This window comes from Lepisosteus platostomus, unplaced genomic scaffold, assembly GCF_059453375.1.
Source record: "Lepisosteus platostomus isolate fLepPlt1 unplaced genomic scaffold, fLepPlt1.hap1 Scaffold_32_H1, whole genome shotgun sequence".
In the NCBI taxonomy this organism is placed as follows: Eukaryota; Metazoa; Chordata; class Actinopteri; order Semionotiformes; family Lepisosteidae; genus Lepisosteus; species Lepisosteus platostomus.
This window is the reverse complement of record NW_028291660.1, coordinates 205860-231916: the sequence shown is the minus strand read 5'-3', so window position 1 is coordinate 231916 and position 26057 is coordinate 205860. Positions and strand designations below refer to the sequence as shown.

Genomic DNA, 26057 nt, shown 5'->3' with positions numbered 1-26057 from the left:
AGTGGCTCTCTGAAGGCACCAGTTCTGTAGGGTTTGGGCATTTACTGAGACAATTATTAATTGTAGCAGTAAATCACAAAGTTGATTCTTTTGATGGCTTTAGAGTCCAACCATGCGACATAACTCAAACAACGCACACACACAGGTACTAATACACGAGGATACATTTATTAATACATAGAATATGCATATAAAACTAACAGATCTTATCGAGAGGGTTATCAGAATACAAAAGGTATATATTCAGTCAGTTACGAAGTGTTACACATATCAAGAGGACATACGTTCAGTATATCATTCATTAAGACCGTTTCGTAAATGAACTTAGTTATAACTTCTACATTAGATACTCAAACAAGTACATAACTCTTAGGAATTAAATTGATATCAACTGGTTGGGATAACAATTGAATTCTCGAGCTGTAATGCATTGAAGTTAAATACTCATCCAATCTTTGGGGATTCAGATCTCCTGCGGGCACAAAGAAACAGTTGCAGGCTGTTGCTGTCCAATCCGCGCTCTCTGGCTCAGTGCCAGGCTGTGCTGTGCGGCTTGCGACGGTGCGCTGCTGATGCTCACTGACCGGCTAGTTAGTGTTGGCTTTAACTAGCAAAGTTTGTGCACAGGAGAAAAGATGACTGTGGGTCCCAGCAAGTCAGGAAGAGGACCGGTTCGTTCCTAATGAAGAGCTAGTTCTGAATAGTGATTCAGCTTTCCACAGTTCCGACCTGTTCACGAGGCCTGCTGCTGGTTACTCTCTGGCAACCTCCACTCTAGACTCTTAGAACAAAGGAAAGTTCTGGCACTCAGACACACTGGCCGTTCCGTGGTTGTCCGGGCTGAGTCTCAGGATGGTCAGGAGGCGCGCTGCGAGGATGTCCTGCCCTTGGGAGCCTTCTGCTCCTGGGCCGTCCTGCCCTGGAATTCTCCTTTGAATTCCCTTTAGAACAGTCCACAGAATCCTCTCCAGAATCCCTTCTGAATCTTGTTGAATCTCACTGAATCTCTCAGGCTCTCTGTGTTGCCTGTTTTTACCTGGAGGAACTTCAGCTCATTGATTGGCTGAAAGTTCCATGGGCATCAGAGTCCCACGTGGGTTACTCGGCCCTACCAGTCCCTGATTGGTTGATCAAGGTGAGATATGAGTCACTTACTCCTGACACTTAGTAATGCAGTCCAGATGTCCAACTGGCACTCCCTAGACAGATAGGCGCCAATGGATGACCATTGATCATGATAGCCAGGCTTAGCTAAGTGCATCCCCCTTTGGGAGCTGTCCTAGGACCTTAAATCACCCTGGGAATAGTCTCTCTGTGGCTGCACCACAGAGATGAACAGAGAAATGGGGCCTCATTTGGGAAGCTCGGAAACACTTAATTCTGCCTTATTAATAAGCCTCGCCGCTACATCAGCATGCAATAAACCTATTACTTGTTCCTTTGCAGCCGAGGCATGCTGACGTAGCTACCCAGCTGAACATCTTGCAGACTCTACAGTACTTCTCTCCTGTAGAAGTAAAGCAGGGCTTGCTGGGTGAGCTTTTGCTCCGGTAAATTAGGTCACGTGTCATGTTAAATCACTTCTTCTAAACACAACATTTGCTGGTGCTAGCTTTCCCCATGAAAAGAGACATTTCCCTTACAGTACATGACATATCGTTTTTATTCTATCAATAAGTATAGAAATTAAACAAAAGAAAAAATGGTGTCGCCAAAGAATGCACAGCTCTGTCGCCTTGGGGAGGTGTCAAGGGCATTGAGCTCCTTGGACATGAAAAGTGCCCGATAAATGCCATTTCTCATCATTTCTCTTGGCGTCAGTTCTGCTATTAAATGGGGCGGAGGCAACGGGCTCAGAGAGCAGGTTAAGTGCACACCGAACGCAGATGTGTCCAAGTGTCTGTAAAAGCGCGGTGCTCCGCTGGCGCTGTTCCCTAGTGGCTTAAAGTGCCTGCCTAGTAAGCAGGCGATCCTGGGTCTGAATACCAGCGGTGCCTCTCTCCGTGTCTTGTTGTGCCGAATGTCTCATTTCAGACAAACGTACAGCTTGGTTCAGTTTAATGCAAGAATTCATTTCCTTTCTGGAATAACTTGTTTTTGAAGAAATCCATACAGCTTGTGAAAGATGAAATCCATTTCTTGGTTGTCAGTGGAAAAAGATTGCCGGCTGCAAGAAGCGCAAGTGATTGTTTTCTTTGACCATAAACCTGCAAATGTAGGGAGTACAAGCGGCCGTCAGTCTCTGTGGCACAATCGGTTAGCGCGTTCGGCTATTAACCGAAAGGTTGGTGGTTCAAGCCCACCCAGGGACGCATATCTCAGTTTTTCCAATGTAAACATCATCACCGCTAAAGAAGATGGCGCAGAAGGCTCCACAGTCGAAACGTTGTGCTTCTTTTCTTCTCTTTTCAGCATGGAGTAAACCTTTGCTTGATCCTTTGCAGCCTACGCATGCTGACACAGCTACCTTTCTCTTAACGCGCCTCAATCATTATTCACCAAAACCATCAGCAGAATGTGTCGCCTTTGTGGTGATGTCACTCCTCTGCTTCACAAATGTCCTTAGTGATGGACCATTTCATTCTGCCATTTTTCCGGAGCGGTTATTGATTGCTCCATCATTTCCCTCATACTTTCCATCCCAAGATTGAAAAAAAAAACAGAAACAGGCTGATAGGACGACAATCAAATTGCAAAAACTCATCAAAGCACTCGATAGAGTATTTGAATCCACAAGTAGCTACGAGCAACTTTGTCCTGGCTTGCATGAAAGTCGGAAAATGTCAAAAAGAAAAAGATGGTGGCTTTTTCATATCTGTTCTTTTATTTTTAGTTCGTTGGCTCTTCTGTCCATTGTCCTCCTGCCTGGCTCTTGACCTGTGACTGTCTGAACGCACACATTAGACTTTCAGGCGGGGGATTTGTCCTGAGCCTCTGTGGAAGACCCACCCACCCCCATAAATAACTGCTCTAGAAACACATGAATGCAAAACTAAACCACAGCTTAAAGAGGAGCTCCAACTCAGTGCCATACTAATGTAAACGAAGTAATACTAAGACATGTTCTTATAGATTTGTCTTACCTTGAGATATGTAATTGGATTTCAGGATTAACTTCCTCATTCAATGTACTGGTGATTCTTTGCCTGGTCAGTACCTGGGTGGGAGACCTCCAGCGAACAATTAAGCTTGCTGCTGGAAGTGGTGTTAAGAGACTCTTAGGATCTTCCAGAGGTGTCTGTCCAATAGCACTAGTTGCCTTAGAGCTGGCTCAAACATTGCTCAAGAGTCTACCTTTCACAGATGCGCAAAGATGAATGATGGGGGTGCACGCTTCAAGGAGCCTTCCAACTGTAGGGACCGATTAGAGACGATCCGTAGCATGTGTTCGTTTCCATATACGCCCCGTGTCTCAACGGTAGGACAGAGAAAAATACTGCCTCGACACGTAACAGCGTTATATTAAACCGCAGGACTTGAGGGCTGTTTTGTTTGAATGTTCAAGGCATTGGTAAGAGCGTAGGTCAAGGGCCATTGGTGCATCTCCTGTAACTGGAGTAAAAATGCTATTCAAACTGCAGTGACTAAAATCGTCGTCCACATGTCTCCGTTGTTGATTGCTTTCAGTCTAAGAACGTTCTGTTTTCATGTCCGAACGGGGAGACTTTATCATTCCAACTTGAAGCCACCCTTAAGTCCTCTGAGGTGTGTGTGTGTGTGTGTGCTTGCACGTATGGCGTAAAAGGTTTCTTAAACGGAGAGCGAACTTGAAAAAAGTTGCCTCCGCTGCCGCCGCCGCCTCGCACTCCCTGTTCGATTGTAGCAAGAAGGCAGCGGCCGCGGCGCTCGCTGTAGTCGTGGCCGAGTGCTTAAGGTGACGGACTTGAAATCCGTTGGGGTCTCCCTGCGCAGGTTCAAATCCTGCCGACTACGGCGTCCTTTGCATTTGGTTGCGTGCGTGCGTGTAAAAGGACCAGCGCCATTTCGTTTTCGCTGGGACCTTTAACACTCTAAATCGCCTGGACCCGCAGCCTGTGAAATCGATTCTTCAGCACCCACGAAGGACGCTTTGCCGCTGGACACAGATACCGATGCTTTTCTGCAACGAGCTTTCCAGCTGAATTTTCTCGGCAGCTCCGTACTGAACCTGTTCTCCATTGCAACATAGCGGAGGCTCGTCACGTCTATAGCAAGGCTGTGTAGGACCGCATACGCCACAGTGACTTGTACACAGACCACATGAAAGGCAAGCAAAATACACTTTTAAAATTCCAAAGACTCACAAGGTCAGAGGAACAGCGATGACCTGAACAGATCTGTTCCAGAAGTCTAGGTTGACCTTTTTAGAGCTGTAATTGCATTTTTGTTTAATAGAAGATCAAATCTACTCGCATGTACCAGCACCTTACAGTTTATTGATGTTAATTCTGTTTAAGTAATAAGATTGCTAACGATGTTGGACTTTAGCCGGTGTTTTTTAGAACAAATTGCTTACACTTCTGTAAGGAATACGCAGTACGTGCCTTTGTCAGTCATTGCTCACCATACCTGTAACTTTCTTATCTAACTCACTTCCTCAAATGGTGAAGGTCCACAAACATAAATGAAAAAAAAACCCTTGTTGTAGATGAGGTGCACAAAAAAGCAGCCCCTGATAGTGTATAACACATTTGTACTATTGCAGAGACACATGTAACATATATATATATACTGTATATATATATATGAAACAGAAATAGAAACAGAAACAGGAATCGCTTACTCACCTGGAGAATCTCTGTAGGAATATCTAGCATTTATCGTACCCTTATCTGTTAGGGAATTTCAAGGGAGGAGTTAGGTCAGAATGGGTAGGCTGCAAAACAACAAGTAAAGATTTATTCCAAGATGAAACGTTGTGGCGGTTTTCTTATCTTTTCAGCATGGACTAAACTTTTACGTGTTCCTTATATGCTATATGTGTATCTATTAGCACCAATGTCGTTCTTAAAAACTAACATGAAATTGTCAGGGACATTCAGCTATATACAAAGACGAGACAGACAAAGTAATAATTCTGTATTAACGTGGCCTACATATTGACGCAATGATCGAACTAACTGACATGTTCTGATTCAGATCCCCTGCAGTTCATGCCAATTAGAACAATAGCAATGCTGAGTCCTCCCCACCCTACCGAGCACAAATTCAGCTGCTCTCCAGTTCTGTTCTGCATGTTTTTTCATTGCAATTGAGCTCGGAGCTGGAGATGATCTCCATACAGTTCTGTGTTCACTAGCCCGCACTTGCGTGCTAATTTACGGGTTGTGGCAAATGCTTTTCTATAGTTCATATACATGACGGCAACCTGTTACCGAGGAACCTGAGAGGTTTAAAAGCCTCATGAGCCAGGCAGGACTCGAACCTACAATCTTCTGATCCGAAGTCAGACGCGTTATCCATTACGCCACTGGCCCATAGAACATGCACTTGCACTCCACCACAGAGAGCTCTACACTGCTACTAGTAGTACACTTCCCCATCTAAATTTTCACAGCAAGAAACTTGTGTTTCCTACTATTTTTATCAGGTTTAAAATATCATCTCCTTAAAACAGAAAAAGTGTTGATGTGTCGTGCTGAAATTCCGATTGATTTTGAATTCAAAGAAAAAAGGTTTTCTTCCAAAACACCATGAAATTGTCACATCTTGCAGACAATAGGTGTATTCCATGTTGAAAAGAGAAGAAAGAAAACCATGGAGCCTTTAACAGGTGTGAGGCTTCTTCAGGTGTGAGAAGACCTCACAGTCGAAACGCTGTGGTTCCGTTCTTCTCTTTTCAGTGTAGTGATTCATAGCCGTTCAGGGACCCCAAATATGTAAGAAAACCGGTTCAGGGACGCCAAATATGTAATCATAGTGGCTCTCTGAAGGCACCAGTTCTGTAGGGTTTGGGCATTTACTGAGACAATTATTAATTGTAGCAGTAAATCACAAAGTTGATTCTTTTGATGGCTTTAGAGTCCAACCATGCGACATAACTCAAACAACGCACACACACAGGTACTAATACACGAGGATACATTTATTAATACATAGAATATGCATATAAAACTAACAGATCTTATCGAGAGGGTTATCAGAATACAAAAGGTATATATTCAGTCAGTTACGAAGTGTTACACATATCAAGAGGACATACGTTCAGTATATCATTCATTAAGACCGTTTCGTAAATGAACTTAGTTATAACTTCTACATTAGATACTCAAACAAGTACATAACTCTTAGGAATTAAATTGATATCAACTGGTTGGGATAACAATTGAATTCTCGAGCTGTAATGCATTGAAGTTAAATACTCATCCAATCTTTGGGGATTCAGATCTCCTGCGGGCACAAAGAAACAGTTGCAGGCTGTTGCTGTCCAATCCGCGCTCTCTGGCTCAGTGCCAGGCTGTGCTGTGCGGCTTGCGACGGTGCGCTGCTGATGCTCACTGACCGGCTAGTTAGTGTTGGCTTTAACTAGCAAAGTTTGTGCACAGGAGAAAAGATGACTGTGGGTCCCAGCAAGTCAGGAAGAGGACCGGTTCGTTCCTAATGAAGAGCTAGTTCTGAATAGTGATTCAGCTTTCCACAGTTCCGACCTGTTCACGAGGCCTGCTGCTGGTTACTCTCTGGCAACCTCCACTCTAGACTCTTAGAACAAAGGAAAGTTCTGGCACTCAGACACACTGGCCGTTCCGTGGTTGTCCGGGCTGAGTCTCAGGATGGTCAGGAGGCGCGCTGCGAGGATGTCCTGCCCTTGGGAGCCTTCTGCTCCTGGGCCGTCCTGCCCTGGAATTCTCCTTTGAATTCCCTTTAGAACAGTCCACAGAATCCTCTCCAGAATCCCTTCTGAATCTTGTTGAATCTCACTGAATCTCTCAGGCTCTCTGTGTTGCCTGTTTTTACCTGGAGGAACTACAGCTCATTGATTGGCTGAAAGTTCCATGGGCATCAGAGTCCCACGTGGGTTACTCGGCCCTACCAGTCCCTGATTGGTTGATCAAGGTGAGATATGAGTCACTTACTCCTGACACTTAGTAATGCAGTCCAGATGTCCAACTGGCACTCCCTAGACAGATAGGCGCCAATGGATGACCATTGATCATGATAGCCAGGCTTAGCTAAGTGCATCCCCCTTTGGGAGCTGTCCTAGGACCTTAAATCACCCTGGGAATAGTCTCTCTGTGGCTGCACCACAGAGATGAACAGAGAAATGGGGCCTCATTTGGGAAGCTCGGAAACACTTAATTCTGCCTTATTAATAAGCCTCGCCGCTACATCAGCATGCAATAAACCTATTACTTGTTCCTTTGCAGCCGAGGCATGCTGACGTAGCTACCCAGCTGAACATCTTGCAGACTCTACAGTACTTCTCTCCTGTAGAAGTAAAGCAGGGCTTGCTGGGTGAGCTTTTGCTCCGGTAAATTAGGTCACGTGTCATGTTAAATCACTTCTTCTAAACACAACATTTGCTGGTGCTAGCTTTCCCCATGAAAAGAGACATTTCCCTTACAGTACATGACATATCGTTTTTATTCTATCAATAAGTATAGAAATTAAACAAAAGAAAAAATGGTGTCGCCAAAGAATGCACAGCTCTGTCGCCTTGGGGAGGTGTCAAGGGCATTGAGCTCCTTGGACATGAAAAGTGCCCGATAAATGCCATTTCTCATCATTTCTCTTGGCGTCAGTTCTGCTATTAAATGGGACGGAGGCAACGGGCTCAGAGAGCAGGTTAAGTGCACACCGAACGCAGATGTGTCCAAGTGTCTGTAAAAGCGCGGTGCTCCGCTGGCGCTGTTCCCTAGTGGCTTAAAGTGCCCGCCTAGTAAGCAGGCGATCCTGGGTCTGAATACCAGCGGTGCCTCTCTCCGTGTCTTGTTGTGCCGAATGTCTCATTTCAGACAAACGTACAGCTTGGTTCAGTTTAATGCAAGAATTCATTTCCTTTCTGGAATAACTTGTTTTTGAAGAAATCCATACAGCTTGTGAAAGATGAAATCCATTTCTTGGTTGTCAGTGGAAAAAGATTGCCGGCTGCAAGAAGCGCAAGTGATTGTTTTCTTTGACCATAAACCTGCAAATGTAGGGAGCACAAGCGGCCGTCAGTCTCTGTGGCACAATCGGTTAGCGCGTTCGGCTGTTAACCGAAAGGTTGGTGGTTCAAGCCCACCCAGGGACGTATGTCTCCGTTTTTCCAATGTAAACATCATCACCGCTAAAGAAGATGGCGCAGAAGGCTCCACAGTCGAAACGTTGTGCTTCTTTTCTTCTCTTTTCAGCATGGAGTAAACCTTTGCTTGATCCTTTGCAGCCTACGCATGCTGACACAGCTACCTTTCTCTTAACGCGCCTCAATCATTATTCACCAAAACCATCAGCAGAATGTGTCGCCTTTGTGGTGATGTCACTCCTCTGCTTCACAAATGTCCTTAGTGACGGACCATTTCTTTCTGCCATTTTTCCGGAGCGGTTATTGATTGCTCCATCATTTCCCTCATACTTTCCATCCCTAGATTGAAAAAAAAAAACAGAAACAGGCTGACAGGACGACAATCAAATTGCAAAAACTCATCAAAGCACTCGATAGAGTATTTGAATCCACAAGTAGCTACGAGCAACTTTGTCCTGGCTTGCATGAAAGTCGGAAAATGTCAAAAAGAAAAAGATGGTGGCTTTTTCATATCTGTTCTTTTATTTTTAGTTCGTTGGCTCATCTGTCCATTGTCCTCCTGCCTGGCTCTTGACCTGTGACTGTCTGAACGCACACATTAGACTTTCAGGCGGGGGATTTGTCCTGAGCCTCTGTGAAAGACCCACCCACCCCCATAAATAACTGCTCTAGAAACACATGAATGCAAAACTAAACCACAGCTTAAAGAGGAGCTCCAACTCAGTGCCATACTAATGTAAACGAAGTAATACTAAGACATGTTCTTATGGATTTGTCTTACCTTGAGATATGTAATTGGATTTCAGGATTAACTTCCTCATTCAATGTACTGGTGATTCTTTGCCTGGTCAGTACCTGGGTGGGAGACCTCCAGCGAACAATTAAGCTTACTGCTGGAAGTGGTGTTAAGAGACTCTTAGGATCTTCCAGAGGTGTCTGTCCAATAGCACTAGTTGCCTTAGAGCTGGCTCAAACATTGCTCAAGAGTCTACCTTTCACAGATGCGCAAAGATGAATGATGGGGGTGCACGCTTCAAGGAGCCTTCCAACTGTAGGGACCGATTAGAGACGATCCGTAGCATGTGTTCGTTTCCATATACGCCCCGTGTCTGTCACGCCCCACACTCTCCCTCGCAAACGACGTTACATTCCCGGAACCTCTGCTTCCCAATCTCATCCCTGATTGAACCCAGCACATTCTCACATGCATCAGATTCCTCAAATTCTCACTCCCTAACCAATCATCCAATCACACCCCTTTCCTTTCAGTATTTAAACCCCCTTCGCACACCTTCCCACGCTCACTATTGAGAAGCCTATCTTAGTATTCTCCAGTGCGTGTTTCCTAACCTTTTTGACTGATCTCCCGTTACGAATCTTCTGCTTCTGCCTCTTGACCTCGCCTTCTGGATTTTGCCTTTGAATTGTTTTGACTATCTCTCGTTACCGGACCCTTTGCCTCCCTTATCGACCCTGCCTTTGGATTTTGTCTTTTGGATTGTCCCTTTGCTACTCTGTGTCCTGTGGGATTCCGGTCACGCATAAGGATCCTCCTATTCCACGTATTGGTTCCTTGACAGAATAGTGAGCCATATTAAAATGGATCCAGCGGACCAGAGTCAACTTTCTATTCTCCTTGAACACTCCCGGAACCTGGACCTGCTAACTACTGCAGTCCAGCAACTAGCTGACCACTTTGCACTTCCGCCGTCTCCCCCACCTGCAGCTCCTGCCCCTGCACCCCTGCTTCAAACACAAACTAATCTTCTACCCCCTCCCCTCCCGGAAAAATTTGATGGCGACTCCTCCAGATGTCAGGGCTTTGTGACTCAATGTCAGATGGCTTTCCACATCCGTCCAGACTGCTTCCCCACCGATGGAGAAAGAATTGCTTTTATGGTATCTTGCCTCTCTGGACGAGCTCTGGAATGGGCTGGACATCTCCTCTCTCGAAACGCTCCTGAGACTGCTAACTTCCACCTTTTTCAGACAGCTCTACAATCTGCCTTTGGGCAGTTGCACTCTCGCCACCTCATTGTTGCACGCCTCACTTCCCTTACTCAAGGATCTCGCTCTTTTCAGGACTACTCTTCCGAATTCCGTTTTCTGGCTGCTCAACTCGCTTGGGATCACAATGCCCTGATTCACTACTTCCGCCTTGGATTATCTGATGAACTCAAGGATCACGTTGTGCACCTGCCCCTGGACTTCCCATCACTTGACTCCTTCATTTCTCGAGTTTCTGAACTAGAGCTCAGGATGCAACAGCGAAGGTCGGACAATCGGACCCCTCCCACACCCTCCCAACTGCCTTCCTTCCATAGACTGACCTCCGAGGAAAGAGATTGCCGACTTCGTGAGGGGCGTTGCCTTTACTGCGGTTCCCCTGATCACCTCCGAGCTGCCTGCCCCAGTCGCCCTCCTTGCTCCTATCCACCTGCTGTTATGGCCAGTGTCACTTCTTCCTCTCCCAGATCTGGACTCTTTCTCCCAGCCACCCTGTCATGGACTACTGGACAGACCTCTCTCTCTGCTTTTGTTGATTCGGGCTCCGAAGAGAACTTCCTAGACTCTGGACTCGCTTCGTCCTGGAATATTCCCCGGTTGCCAGTCACCCAGCCCATTCGGCTCCTCACTCTTGATGGCTCCCCCCTCTCCCCTGGTCTGGTGAAGTGGCAGACCCCTCCCCTCACTCTTCGCATCGGCGCCACCCACCAGGAAGTCATTCGGTTCTTTCTCATTCAATCCCCTTCTCACCCATTGGTTCTTGGTTTCCCGTGGTTACGGATTCACAACCCACACATCTCCTGGTCACAAAGGGAACTCACAGCCTGGGGTTCCCATTGCCTTTCGCATTGTTGTCAGCTTCCTCAGAAAGTTTCCGTCTCCTGCATATCTCAAGATAACCTCCCCAATATCCCTTCCCAGTACTCGGATCTACACCTAGCCTTCAGTAAACAGAAGGCCCTATCCCTCCCGCCTCATCGCCCATCTGACTGTCCTATAGATCTAATTCCAGGGGTTCTACCCCCTAAGGGCCATGTCTATTCACTCTCCAACGAGGAGACTCAGGCTATGGAAGATTATATCCAGGAGTCCTTGGAATCTGGTTTCATCCGCCCCTCTTCCTCACCTGCCTGCGCCGGTTTCTTCTTTGTTAAAAAGAAAGACGGCTCTCTCAGACCCTGCATTGATTATCGCGGTCTGAATAACATAACTATCAAGAACAGTTATCCCCTTCCTCTGATTTCATCGGCTTTGGAATCACTCCGGGGCGCCACTATTTTTTCTAAACTGGATCTCCGCGGTGCGTATAATTTGATCCGCATTCGGGAGGGTGACGAATGGAAGACGGCATTCATTACTACCCACGGTCATTATGAATACCAAGTAATGCCGTTTGGACTGATTAATGCTCCTGCTGTCTTTCAGGGGTTCATGAATGACATCTTTAGGGATATCTTGCACAAATATGTCCTGGTATACCTGGATGATATTCTGATCTTTTCCCGAAGTCCCCAGGAACATGTCTCTCATGTGCGTGAGGTTCTTCATCGTTTGATTCAGAACAAACTCTACGCCAAATTGGAAAAGTGTACTTTCCATGTTACCAGAATCCACTTCCTTGGCTACATCCTCTCACCCCTGGGCATTGAAATTGACCCTGCCAAGACTGAATCCATACAAAACTGGCCAACCCCCCAGAATTTAAAACAAATTCAACGTTTCCTGGGATTTTCCAATTTTTACCGCCGTTTTATTAGGAATTTCAGCTCTGTCGTCTCCCCCATTACAGCCCTGACCCGAAAAGGTCATGATCAAGGGAAATGGACTCCTGAGGCAGACCAAGCTTTCCTTCATCTCAAGAGACTGTTCACCACAGCCCCCCTCCTCCGTCACCCAGACCCCAACCTTCCATTCATTCTTGAGGTGGATGCCTCAGCCAACGGAGTCGGTGCCATATTATCTCAACGTCATGGAGAGAAGGGTATCCTCCACCCCTGCGCCTTTTTCTCCAAAAAATTGTCCCGGGCCGAGACTAATTATGATGTTGGAGACCGAGAACTACTGGCTATCAAGCTCGCCCTGGAGGAATGGAGACACTGGTTGGAGGGGGCCCTACACCCTTTTACTATTCTTACAGATCATAAGAATCTCTCTTACCTACAAACTGCCAAACGTTTGAATCCACGCCAGGCCCGCTGGTCACTTTTCTTTTCTAGGTTCCATTTTTTTATTACTTATACACCGGGATCCAAGAACATAAAGGCTGACGCCCTATCTCGCCTCCATGATCCTCCTGGCTTTTTGGACCCTCCTGAACCCATTATACCCCCTGAGAGAATTGTGGCTGCTATTAGATGGGACCTGGAGAACCAAATCAAACGTGCACTTCACAACCAAACCGTTCCCCCCCAGTGTCCTCCAGACAGACTCTTTGTTCCTGATACCATACGCTCCACTGTTCTTCGCTGGGGTCATGACTCACTATTTGCAGGTCACCCCGGTGTCAAACGTTCCTTGGAATTCATCTCTAGACATTTCTGGTGGCCTTCTATGAGGACTGATGTTACTGGGTTCGTGCAGGCCTGTCCCATCTGTGCCATGTCCAAATCCTCCCGTCTTAAGAAGCCCGGTTTACTCCAACCACTCCCAACCCCTAGAAGACCTTGGTCCCACATCTCAGTGGATTTTCTTACAGATCTTCCTGAGAGTCAAGGCAAAACTACCATTATGGTCGTGGTAGATAGATTCTCGAAGTCGGCTCATTTCATTCCTCTTCCTGCCCTCCCATCTGCTCAAGACATGGCTGACCTCTTCATTCTTCATGTCTTCAGACTTCACGGCATTCCTGAGGATATCGTATCAGATCGAGGACCTCAATTCATTTCAAGATTCTGGAGAACTTTTTGCAAATCTCCCGGGACTTCCACATCTCTCACGTCTGGCTATCATCCTGAATCCAATGGACTGACGGAAAGAACCAACCAGGACCTTCTTACTTACCTTCGATCTTACGTCTCTGCTTCTCAAGATGACTGGGTCTCTCTCCTCCCCTGGGCTGAGTATGCTCATAACTCTCTCTCTTCCTCCACCACTGGGATGTCTCCCTTCTATTGCTCCCTGGGATACCAACCCTCTCTTCTCCCGGACTCTATCCCTGATTCGGATATTCCCTGCCTCCAGACGCGCCTCACTTTCCTCAAGAGGATTTGGAGACAAGCCAGATCCGCCCTCCTGAAGACCTCCTTGCGGCAGAAGACCACCGCTGACCGTCATCGACGACCTGTGCCCAGACTACGACGAGGACAGTTTGTCTGGCTGTCTACTAAAAACTTACCCCTTAGACAGCCTTCACATAAGTTGGGACCCCGTTTTATTGGACCTTTTCGCATCCTCTCCCAGCTCACCCCTGTAACCTATCGTCTTGCTCTTCCTCCAACTCTCAGGGTGCACCCCTCCTTCCACGTCTCTCTCCTGAAACCCTACCACAGATCCCCCCTCTCCCGGCCTCGGCCACCTCCACCCCCACCACGACTCATCGATGGTCTGCCTTCCTACACGGTCAATAAGATCTTGGATGCCCGCTGGCTCCGAGGTCGCCAACAATTTCTAGTCGACTGGGAGGGCTATGGTCCTGAGGAACGTTCCTGGGTCTGGGAGAAAGATATTTTGGATCGCAGCCTCATTGATGACTTTGTTCGTACTCGCTCTCTGAGGTCGTCAGGAGCCGACCCTAAAGGGGGGGGTACTGTCACGCCCCACACTCTCCCTCGCAAACGACGTTACATTCCCGGAACCTCTGCTTCCCAATCTCATCCCTGATTGAACCCAGCACATTCTCACATGCATCAGATTCCTCAAATTCTCACTCCCTAACCAATCATCCAATCACACCCCTTTCCTTTCAGTATTTAAACCCCCTTCGCACACCTTCCCACGCTCACTATTGAGAAGCCTATCTTAGTATTCTCCAGTGCGTGTTTCCTAACCTTTTTGACTGATCTCCCGTTACGAATCTTCTGCTTCTGCCTCTTGACCTCGCCTTCTGGATTTTGCCTTTGAATTGTTTTGACTATCTCTCGTTACCGGACCCTTTGACTCCCTTATCGACCCTGCCTTTGGATTTTGTCTTTTGGATTGTCCCTTTGCTACTCTGTGTCCTGTGGGATTCCGGTCACGCATAAGGATCCTCCTATTCCACGTATTGGTTCCTTGACAGTGTCTCAACGGTAGGACAGAGTCAAATACTGCCTCGACACGTAACAGCATTATATATAACCGCAGGACTTGAGGGCTGTTTTGTTTGAATGTTCAAGGCATTGGTAAGAGCGTAGGTCAAGGGCCATTGGTGCATCTCCTGTAACTGGAGTAAAAATGCTATTCAAAGTGCAGTGACTAAAATCGTCGTCCACATGTCTCCGTTGTTGATTGCTTTCTGTCTAAGAACGTTCTGTTTTCATGTCCGAACGGGGAGACTTTATCATTCCAACTTGAAGCCACCCTTAAGTCATCTGAGGTGTGTGTGTGTGTGCTTGCACGTATGGCGTAAAAGGTTTCTTAAACGGAGAGCGAACTTGAAAAAAGTTGCCTCCGCTGCCGCCGCCACCTCGCACTCCCTGTTCGATTGTAGCAAGAAGGCAGCGGCCGCGGCGCTCGCTGTAGTCGTGGCCGAGTGCTTAAGGTGACGGACTTGAAATCCGTTGGGGTCTCCCCGCGCAGGTTCAAATCCTGCCGACTACGGCGTCCTTTGCATTTGGTTGCGTGCGTGCGTGTAAAAGGACCAGCGCCGTTTCGTTTTCGCTGGGACCTTTAACACTCTAAATCGCCTGGACCCGCAGCCTGTGAAATCGATTCTTCAGCACCCACGAAGGACGCTTTGCCGCTGGACACAGATAACGATGCTTTTCTGCAACGAGCTTTCCAGCTGAATTTTCTCGGCAGCTCCGTACTGAACCTGTTCTCCATTGCAACATAGCGGAGGCTCGTCACGTCTATAGCAAGGCTGGTTAGGACCGCATACGCCACAGTGACTTGTACACAGACCACATGAAAGGCAAGCAAAATACACTTTTAAAATTCCAAAGACTCACAAGGTCAGAGAAACAGCGATGACCTGAACAGATCTGTTACAGAAGTCTAGGTTGACCTTTTTAGAGCTGTAATTGCATTTTTGTTTAATAGAAGATCAAATCTACTCGCATGTACCAGCACCTTACAGTTTATTGATGTTAATTCTGTTTAAGTAATAAGATTGCTAACGATGTTGGACTTTAGCCGGTGTTTTTTAGAACAAATTGCTTACACTTCTGTAAGGAATACGCAGTACGTGCCTTTGTCAGTCATTGCTCACCATACCTGTAACTTTCTTATCTAACTCACTTCCTCAAATGGTGAAGGTCCACAAACATAAATGAAAAAAAAACCCTTGTTGTAGATGAGGTGCACAAAAAAGCAGCCCCTGATAGTGTATAACACATTTATACTATTGCAGAGACACATGTAACATATATATACTGTATATATATATGAAACAGAAATAGAAACAGAAACAGGAATCGCTTACTCACCTGGAGAATCTCTGTAGGAATATCTAGCATTTATCAATGGAAATAAAAGCTGCTTTAATACAGTGCATGTTCAAACTCAAACCCTCAGCTGCTGTTCTTGTTTGTTTTGGGACAAATTGCAACTGAGCATCGCATGAGCCGTTACGTACCCTTATCTGTTAGGGAATTTCAAGGGAGGAGTTAGGTCAGAATGGGTAGGCTGCAAAACAACAAGTAAAGATTTATTCCAAGATGAAACGTTGTGGCGGTTTTCTTATCTTTTCAGCATGGACTAAACTTTTACGTGTTCCTTATATGCTATATATGTATATATTAGCACCAATGTCGTTCTTAAAAACTAACATGAAATTGTCAGGGACATTCAGCTATATACAAAGACGAGACAGACAAAGTAATAATTCTGTATTAACGTGGCCTACATACTGACGCAATGATCGAACTAACTGACATGTTCTGATTCAGATCCCCTGCAGTTCATGCCAATTAGAACAATAGCAATGCTGAGTCCTCCCCACCCTACTGAGCACAAATTCAGCTGCTCTCCAGTTCTGTTCTGCATGTTTTTTCATTGCAATTGAGCTCGGAGCTGGAGATGATCTCCATACAGTTCTGTGTTCACCAGCCCGCACTTGCGTGCTAATTTACGGGTTGTGGCAAATGCTTTTCTATAGTTCATATACATGACGGCAACCTGTTACCGAGGAACCTGAGAGGTTTAAAAGCCTCACGAGCCAGGCAGGACTCGAACCTCCAATCTTCTGATCCGAAGTCAGATGCGTTATCCATTACGCCACTGGCCCATAGAACATGCGCTTGCACTCCACCACAGAGAGCTCTACACTGCTACTAGTAGTACACTTCCCCATCTAAATTTTCACAGCAAGAAACTTGTGTTTCCTACTATTTTTATCAGGTTTAAAATATCATCTCCTTAAAACAGAAAAAGTGTTGATGTGTCGTGCTGAAATTCCGATTGATTTTGAATTCAAAGAAAAAAGGTTTTCATCCAAAACACCATGAAATTGTCACATCTTGCAGACAATAGGTGTATTCCATGTTGAAAAGAGAAGAAAGAAAACCATGGAGCCTTTTACAGGTGTGAGGCTTCTTCAGGTGTGAGAAGACCTCACAGTCGAAACGCTGTGTTTCCGTTCTTCTCTTTTCAGCATGCAATAAACCTAGTACTTGTTCCTTTGCAGCCGAGGCATGCTGACGTAGCTACCCAGCTGAACATCTTGCAGACTCTACAGTACTTCTCTCCTGTAGAAGTAAAGCAGGGCTTGCTGGGTGAGCTTTTGCTCCGGTAAATTAGGTCACGTGTCATGTTAAATCACTTCTTCTAAACACAACATTTGCTGGTGCTAGCTTTCCCCATGAAAAGAGACATTTCCCTTACAGTACATGACATATCGTTTTTATTCTATCAATAAGTATAGAAATTAAACAAAAGAAAAAATGGTGTCGCCAAAGAATGCACAGCTCTGTCGCCTTGGGGAGGTGTCAAGGGCATTGAGCTCCTTGGACATGAAAAGTGCCCGATAAATGCCATTTCTCATCATTTCTCTTGGCGTCAGTTCTGCTATTAAATGGGACGGAGGCAACGGGTTCAGAGAGCAGGTTAAGTGCACACCGAACGCAGATGTGTCCAAGTGTCTGTAAAAGCGCGGTGCTCCGCTGGCGCTGTTCCCTAGTGGCTTAAAGTGCCCGCCTAGTAAGCAGGCGATCCTGGGTCTGAATACCAGCGGTGCCTCTCTCCGTGTCTTGTTGTGCCGAATGTCTCATTTCAGACAAACATGTACAGCTTGGTTCAGTTTAATGCAAGAATTCATTTCCTTTCTGGAATAACTTGTTTTTGAAGAAATCCATACAGCTTGTGAAAGATGAAATCCATTTCTTGGTTGTCAGTGGAAAAAGATTGCCGGCTGCAAGAAGCGCAAGTGATTGTTTTCTTTGACCATAAACCTGCAAATGTAGGGAGCACAAGCGGCCATCAGTCTCTGTGGCGCAATCGGTTAGCGCGTTCGGCTGTTAACCGAAAGGTTGGTGGTTCAAGCCCACCCAGGGACGCATGTCTCAGTTTTTCCAATGTAAACATCATCACCGCTAAAGAAGATGGCGCAGAAGGCTCCACAGTCGAAACGTTGTGCTTCTTTTCTTCTCTTTTCAGCATGGAGTAAACCTTTGCTTGATCGTTTGCAGCCTACGCATGCTGACACAGCTACCTTTCTCTTAACGCACCTCAATCATTATTCACCAAAACCATCAGCAGAATGTGTCGCCTTTGTGGTGATGTCACTCCTCTGCTTCACAAATGTCCTTAGTGATGGACCATTTCATTCTGCCATTTTTCCGGAGCGGTTATTGATTGCTCCATCATTTCCCTCATACTTTCCATCCCAAGATTGAAAAAAAAAACAGAAACAGGCTGATAGGACGACAATCAAATTGCAAAAACTCATCAAAGCACTCGATAGAGTATTTGAATCCACAAGTAGCTACGAGCAACTTTGTCCTGGCTTACATGAAAGTCGGAAAATGTCAAAAAGAAAAAGATGGTGGCTTTTTCATATCTGTTCTTTTATTTTTAGTTCGTTGGCTCTTCTGTCCATTGTCCTCCTGCCTGGCTCTTGACCTGTGACTGTCTGAACGCACACATTAGACTTTCAGGCGGGGGATTTGTCCTGAGCCTCTGTGAAAGACCCACCCACCCCCATAAATAACTGCTCTAGAAACACATGAATGCAAAACTAAACCACAGCTTAAAGAGGAGCTCCAACTCAGTGCCATACTAATGTAAACGAAGTAATACTAAGACATGTTCTTATGGATTTGTCTTACCTTGAGATATGTAATTGGATTTCAGGATTAACTTCCTCATTCAATGTAGTGGTGATTCTTTGCCTGGTCAGTACCTGGGTGGGAGACCTCCAGCGAACAATTAAGCTTGCTGCTGGAAGTGGTGTTAAGAGACTCTTAGGATCTTCCAGAGGTGTCTGTCCAATAGCACTAGTTGCCTTAGAGCTGGCTCAAACATTGCTCAAGAGTCTACCTTTCACAGATGCGCAAAGATGAATGATGGGGGTGCACGCTTCAAGGAGCCTTCCAACTGTAGGGACCGATTAGAGACGATCCGTAGCATGTGTTCATTTCCATATACGCCCCGTGTCTCAACGGTAGGACAGAGTCAAATACTGCCTCGACACGTAACAGCGTTATATTAAACCGCAGGACTTGAGGGCTGTTTTGTTTGAATGTTCAAGGCATTGGTAAGAGCGTAGGTCAAGGGCCATTGGTGCATCTCCTGTAACTGGAGTAAAAATGCTATTCAAAGTGCAGTGACTAAAATCGTCGTCCAGATGTCTCTGTTGTTGATTGCTTTCTGTCTAAGAACGTTCTGTTTTCATGTCCGAACGGGGAGACTTTATCATTCCAACTTGAAGCCACCCTTAAGTCCTCTGAGGTGTGTGTGTGTGTGCTTGCACGTATGGCGTAAAAGGTTTCTTAAACGGAGAGCGAACTTGAAAAAAGTTGCCTCCGCTGCCGCCGCCACCTCGCACTCCCTGTTCGATTGTAGCAAGAAGGCAGCGGCCGCGGCGCTCGCTGTAGTCGTGGCCGAGTGGTTAAGGTGACGGACTTGAAATCCGTTGGGGTCTCCCTGCGCAGGTTCAAATCCTGCCGACTACGGCGTCCTTTGCATTTGGTTGCGTGCGTGCGTGTAAAAGGACCAGCGCCGTTTCGTTTTCGCTGGGACCTTTAACACTCTAAATCGCCTGGACCCGCAGCCTCTGAAATCGATTCTTCAGCACCCACGATGGACGCTTTGCCGCTAGACACAGATAACGATGCTTTTCTGCAACGAGCTTTCCAGCTGAATTTTCTCGGCAGCTCCGTACTGAACCTGTTCTCCATTGCAACATAGCGGAGGCTCGTCACGTCTATAGCAAGGCTGGTTAGGACCGCATACGCCACAGTGACTTGTACACAGACCACATGAAAGGCAAGCAAAATACACTTTTAAAATTCCAAAGACTCACAAGGTCAGAGAAACAGCGATGACCTGAACAGATCTGTTACAGAAGTCTAGGTTGACCTTTTTAGAGCTGTAATTGCATTTTTGTTTAATAGAAGATCAAATCTACTCGCATGTACCAGCACCTTACAGTTTATTGATGTTAATTCTGTTTAAGTAATAAGATTGCTAACGATGTTGGACTTTAGCCGGTGTTTTTTAGAACAAATTGCTTACACTTCTGTAAGGAATACGCAGTACGTGCCTTTGTCAGTCATTGCTCACCATACCTGTAACTTTCTTATCTAACTCACTTCCTCAAATGGTGAAGGTCCACAAACATAAATGAAAAAAAAACCCTTGTTGTAGATGAGGTGCACAAAAAAGCAGCCCCTGATAGTGTATAACACATTTATACTATTGCAGAGACACATGTAACATATATATACTGTATATATATATGAAACAGAAATAGAAACAGAAACAGGAATCGCTTACTCACCTGGAGAATCTCTGTAGGAATATCTAGCATTTATCAATGGAAATAAAAGCTGCTTTAATACAGTGCATGTTCAAACTCAAACCCTCAGCTGCTGTTCTTGTTTGTTTTGGGACAAATTGCAACTGAGCATCGCATGAGCCGTTACGTACCCTTATCTGTTAGGGAATTTCAAGGGAGGAGTTAGGTCAGAATGGGTAGGCTGCAAAACAACAAGTAAAGATTTATTCCAAGATGAAACGTTGTGGCGGTTTTCTTATCTTTTCAGCATGGACTAAACTTTTACGTGTTCCTTATATGCTATATATGTATATATTTGCACCAATGTCGTTCTTAAAAACTAACATGAAATTGTCAGGGACATTCAGCTATATACAAAGACGAGACAGACAAAGTAATAATTCTGTATTAACGTGGCCTACATATTGACGCAATGATCAAACTGACTGACATGTTCTGATTCAGATCCCCTGCAGTTCATGCCAATTAGAACAATAGCAATGCTGAGTCCTCCCCACCCTACTGAGCACAAATTCAGCTGCTCTCCAGTTCTGTTCTGCATGTTTTTTCATTGCAATTGAGCTCGGAGCTGGAGATGATCTCCATACAGTTCTGTGTTCACCAGCCCGCACTTGCGTGCTAATTTACGGGTTGTGGCAAATGCTTTTCTATAGTTCATATACATGACGGCAACCTGTTACCTAGGAACCTGAGAGGTTTAAAAGCCTCACGAGCCAGGCAGGACTCGAACCTCCAATCTTCTGATCCGAAGTCAGACGCGTTATCCATTACGCCACTGGCCCATAGAACATGCGCTTGCACTCCACCACAGAGAGCTCTACACTGCTACTAGTAGTACACTTCCCCATCTAAATTTTCACAGCAAGAAACTTGTGTTTCCTACTATTTTTGTCAGGTTTAAAATATCATCTCCTTAAAACAGAAAAAGTGTTGATGTGTTGTGCTGAAATTCCGATTGATTTTGAATTCAAAGAAAAAAGGTTTTCTTCCAAAACACCATGAAATTGTCACATCTTGCAGACAATAGGTGTATTCCATGTTGAAAAGAGAAGAAAGAAAACCATGGAGCCTTTTACAGGTGTGAGGCTTCTTCAGGTGTGAGAAGACCTCACAGTCGAAACGCTGTGTTTCCGTTCTTCTCTTTTCAGCATGCAATAAACCTAGTACTTGTTCCTTTGCAGCCGAGGCATGCTGACGTAGCTACCCAGCTGAACATCTTGCAGACTCTACAGTACTTCTCTCCTGTAGAAGTAAAGCAGGGCTTGCTGGGTGAGCTTTTGCTCCGGTAAATTAGGTCACGTGTCATGTTAAATCACTTCTTCTAAACACAACATTTGCTGGTGCTAGCTTTCCCCATGAAAAGAGACATTTCCCTTACAGTACATGACATATCGTTTTTATTCTATCAATAAGTATAGAAATTAAACAAAAGAAAAAATGGTGTCGCCAAAGAATGCACAGCTCTGTCGCCTTGGGGAGGTGTCAAGGGCATTGAGCTCCTTGGACATGAAAAGTGCCCGATAAATGCCATTTCTCATCATTTCTCTTGGCGTCAGTTCTGCTATTAAATGGGACGGAGGCAACGGGCTCAGAGAGCAGGTTAAGTGCACACCGAACGCAGATGTGTCCAAGTGTCTGTAAAAGCGCGGTGCTCCGCTGGCGCTGTTCCCTAGTGGCTTAAAGTGCCCGCCTAGTAAGCAGGCGATCCTGGGTCTGAATACCAGCGGTGCCTCTCTCCGTGTCTTGTTGTGCCGAATGTATCATTTCAGACAAACATGTACAGCTTGGTTCAGTTTAATGCAAGAATTCATTTCCTTTCTGGAATAACTTGTTTTTGAAGAAATCCATACAGCTTGTGAAAGATGAAATCCATTTCTTGGTTGTCAGTGGAAAAAGATTGCCGGCTGCAAGAAGCGCAAGTGATTGTTTTCTTTGACCATAAACCTGCAAATGTAGGGTGCACAAAAGACTGTCAGACTCTGTGGTGCTGAAAAGTTGGTGGTTCAAGCCCCTCCAGTATGCGTGTCTCAGTTTTTCCAATGTAAACATCATCACCATCGCTAAAGAAGATGGCGCAGAAGGCTCCACAGTCGAAACGTTGTGCTTCTTTTCTTCTCTTTTCAGCATGGAGTAAACCTTTGCTTTATCCTTTGCAGCCTAAGCATGCTGACGCAGCTACCTTTCTCTTAACACGCCTCAATCATTATTCACCAAAACGATCAGCAGAATAAGTCGCCTTTGTGGTGATGTCACTCCTCTGCTTCACAAATGTCCTTAGTGACGGACCATTTCTTTCTGCCATTTTTCCGGAGCGGTTATTGATTGCTCCATCATTTCCCTCATACTTTCCATCCCTAGATTGAAAAAAAAAAAACAGAAACAGGCTGACAGGACGACAATCAAATTGCAAAAACTCATCAAAGCACTCGATAGAGTATTTGAATCCACAAGTAGCTACGAGCAACTTTGTCCTGGCTTGCATGAAAGTCGGAAAATGTCAAAAAGAAAAAGATGGTGGCTTTTTCATATCTGTTCTTTTATTTTTAGTTCGTTGGCTCATCTGTCCATTGTCCTCCTGCCTGGCTCTTGACCTGTGACTGTTTGAACGCACACAGTAGACTTTCATGCAGGGGATTTGTCCTGAGCCTCTGTGAAGGACCCACCCACCCCCATAAATAACTGCTCTAGAAACACATGAATGCAAAACTAAACCACAGCTTAAAGAGGAGCTTGTCATGACCGCCAGGCAGTTAAGACCAACTCTTAAGCAATCTAAACAGCACCAGCAGAGGGTGATTATTAACAAACGCCGCCGCACGAGTTAACCCACCTGCACACACTCCACCGTGGGGTACGCAGTGCTATTTTTACCATCTTTACTTGCTTCCCGCTGGTATTGAGTCTACTCCTTGAGAGCTCTACCTGGCGTTTTTTCCATTACCTCGTTTATTCTGGATATTGGACTCCCCTTCTGCCTTTTCGACTTTGGACCTCGCCTCTCACCTCGGACTGTTTGCCACCAGTGTTCTCCCTGGATTACGACTTACCTTACGCCTCTTGACCACGAAACAAAGCAAAACAGAGCAAAACAAAATGAACAAACGAAAAGCCTCACGTCCCGCACTTGCGTGTAACGCCGTTACGTGCCCAAGCGGTATTGTACTTCATCTTAGCACTGCACCCCGGGGCGTACGGTATATGGGAACGAGCACACGCCACAAATCGTCTCGAATCACTCCCTACAGCTGTAAGGCACCTTGAAGCGTGCACCCCCAACATTTTTCTTTGCGCATCTGTGAAAGGTAAACTCTTGAGCAAACTCTGAACCAGCTCTAAGGAAACTAATCCGATTAGACGTTACTTTGACTCATCCTTTAAGGGAACCTTGTTAATTGGAGAAATCAATGATTTCGAATGAATTCTGTATGCGTTAAAAGACAGCTATACACAGAAAACATGCAGGACACTTCTCATGATGTTTCCCGAGCCGAAACACAGTGCGTTTTTCCAAGCCCTCTGACAAAGCCCGCCCACTGAAAACTGCAGCAGATCGTGTAAAGACGTTCAACTTTGTAACTACTGCACGCACAGGAAGCAGAATAAATTCCTCTTTTCAAACTGTCAAAGGTTTGCTTTGCGAACACTGCAGGACATCGCACAATCTCTTTTGAATGGGGACAAACGATTTCTTATGGGGCACAGTAAGTACAGACGTTTAAAAAGCTCCACTCATGCCGACGATGCAGCATGAAGAAGCGCAACCTAACGTTTGCATTCCTAGCAAATTCCTTTTATTTTTTGATAAATAAAGACAGTCTTGTTTAACAAACAACACACACAACATTTTACATTGTCAATTCAATTCAAATCAATGTATTTCTATATAGCGCCTTTCACAACAAGGTTACGTGCTGTCTCTTTGAGGCAGATGTTTAAATCCTCTGAGTTAAGTGCTGAAGTTATAGTAGTCCTATCAGTATTGTTGCCTCCGATCAACAGATCCTCATTTTTCTCAGAGTTGAGTAACAAAAAGTTTTCACACATCCAAGTATTTCCTTCCTTAATGCATTTAACTAAACTGATAATAGAAGAGTTGTCGTTTGGTGTAAACAAAATGTTTATTTGAGTGTCATCAGCATATGAATGAAAGTTCATATTATTTTTTCATATTATCCTACCTAGCAGCAGCATGTAGAGAGAGAGAGCAATATTGGTCCCAGCACTGATCTTCTGGTACCCCAAATTGAACTGGTGACATTGATGAAGCAGTACAATTATTAGATATTTGAACATAATGAAAACGATGAGTAAAATGTGAAGTAAACCACTGAAGGACGGTTCCAGATAAGCCAACCTCAAACTCAAGCCTGTGTAACAAAACAGAGAGGTCAACCGTGTCAAAGGCAGCTCTAAGATCTAGAAGCAAAGCACAAGCACTGTTGCATTCCCTGCATCAGTAGCTAAGAGAATATCATTTACGACTCTTGTTAATGCAGTTTCAGAAACCAGACTAAAATTTCTCAAGTATATTATTTGAATCCAGATATGATTGACGTTGGGCAACAACTATTCTCCCAAGACTTTTAGATTGAAATGGGACCTTTGAGACAGGCCTGTAGTTGTTAAGAACTTGTTGATCCAAATTTGACTTCTTAAGAGCGGTCTAACAACCGCTACCTTAAATTGATCAGGTACAACGCCTGACGCAAGCGATGCATTCATCATACTAATTATAGGTCCTGCCAGTCCTTCGAGGGAATCTTTGACTAGCTGAGTGGGGATGGGATCTAGCGAACAGGTGGTTGACTTTGTCTTACGTCTGTGTTTATGAGTCCACCATAAGAAGAAATCTGAACAGGAGTGGTGATCATGCGAGGTCACCATGGAGGAAACCACTGCTCTCCCCCCAAAAAAAACCACCACTGCCCCTCTCAAGTTTGCTAAAGACCACATGGATGTTCCACAGCAACTCCTGGAACAATGTTCTGTGGACAGTGACAAAAGTTGAACATGTTGGTAAATGTGCACAACGTTATGTTTGGAGATAACAAAACACTGCATACCAACTCCAAAACCTCATCCCACCTGGGAAGCATAGCGGAGGCTGTACGGCTTGCAATCATCGAGGGACCGATGAATTCCAAGATGTATCAGGAAATTCTACAGCAGAATGTCAGGGTGTCTGCCTGTGATCTAAAACTCGAAAGACGCTGGGTCATGCAGCATGACAAAAACAAAGGAGTACATCAACAACAGAGTGGCTGAAACAATAGAAATTCCGTATTTTGGGATGGCCGAGTAAGAGTCCTGACCCCAATCCCATTGAAGTGCTGTGGCGTGATCTGAAGCAGGCCGTTCAGTGCAAGACATCTCCCAACTGTATGTGAGAGAAAAGCAGAGACGCTCACTGAGTAAGGTGGGGTTGCAGCTTTGCAAATCAAAAGGACATTTGTACGCTCAAAAAGGGACAGGAGCACCCCAGATGGGACTCGAACCCACAATCCCTGGCTTAGGAGGCCAGTGCCTTATCCATTAGGCCACTGGGGCACACTGGGTTGGGTCGATCACGCTGATGAAGAGCCAGTTTTTTTTTCCTTTTCTTTTTCAAAGGGATCCCCAAAATTAGGAAAGTTAGGCAGCAGAAGGTTTACTGTGACCTGAGAAGGACCGGCATCCAATCACGGTGGTACACACACACACGCTCTCACTCATCTGAGCTACACGGCTACCAAGATGATCTCAGGTGCGCCGAGCTGG

At 45.5% G+C, this 26057-nt stretch overlaps 10 non-coding genes across 10 annotated transcripts; 6 read left to right on the top strand and 4 right to left on the bottom strand.

The window, feature by feature from the left end:
- Positions 1-2238: 2238 nt before the first annotated feature.
- trnan-auu (transfer RNA asparagine (anticodon AUU)) lies at positions 2239-2312 on the top strand. The gene has a single exon. It is a non-coding gene; the product is annotated as a tRNA-Asn (tRNA).
- A 1539-nt stretch (positions 2313-3851) lies between these two features.
- Positions 3852-3933, top strand: trnas-uga (transfer RNA serine (anticodon UGA)). The gene has a single exon. It is a non-coding gene; the product is annotated as a tRNA-Ser (tRNA).
- Positions 3934-5383: 1450 nt separating this feature from the next.
- On the bottom strand, positions 5384-5456 carry trnar-ucg (transfer RNA arginine (anticodon UCG)). Its single transcript has one exon. It is a non-coding gene; the product is annotated as a tRNA-Arg (tRNA).
- A 2679-nt stretch (positions 5457-8135) lies between these two features.
- trnan-guu (transfer RNA asparagine (anticodon GUU)) lies at positions 8136-8209 on the top strand. The gene has a single exon. It is a non-coding gene; the product is annotated as a tRNA-Asn (tRNA).
- Positions 8210-14862: 6653 nt separating this feature from the next.
- Positions 14863-14944, top strand: trnas-uga (transfer RNA serine (anticodon UGA)). The gene has a single exon. It is a non-coding gene; the product is annotated as a tRNA-Ser (tRNA).
- Positions 14945-16498: 1554 nt separating this feature from the next.
- trnar-ucg (transfer RNA arginine (anticodon UCG)) lies at positions 16499-16571 on the bottom strand. Its single transcript has one exon. It is a non-coding gene; the product is annotated as a tRNA-Arg (tRNA).
- A 1193-nt stretch (positions 16572-17764) lies between these two features.
- Positions 17765-17838, top strand: trnan-guu (transfer RNA asparagine (anticodon GUU)). The gene has a single exon. It is a non-coding gene; the product is annotated as a tRNA-Asn (tRNA).
- Positions 17839-19373: 1535 nt separating this feature from the next.
- trnas-uga (transfer RNA serine (anticodon UGA)) lies at positions 19374-19455 on the top strand. The gene has a single exon. It is a non-coding gene; the product is annotated as a tRNA-Ser (tRNA).
- Positions 19456-21009: 1554 nt separating this feature from the next.
- On the bottom strand, positions 21010-21082 carry trnar-ucg (transfer RNA arginine (anticodon UCG)). Its single transcript has one exon. It is a non-coding gene; the product is annotated as a tRNA-Arg (tRNA).
- Positions 21083-25774: 4692 nt separating this feature from the next.
- Positions 25775-25847, bottom strand: trnar-ccu (transfer RNA arginine (anticodon CCU)). The gene has a single exon. It is a non-coding gene; the product is annotated as a tRNA-Arg (tRNA).
- Positions 25848-26057: the final 210 nt, after the last annotated feature.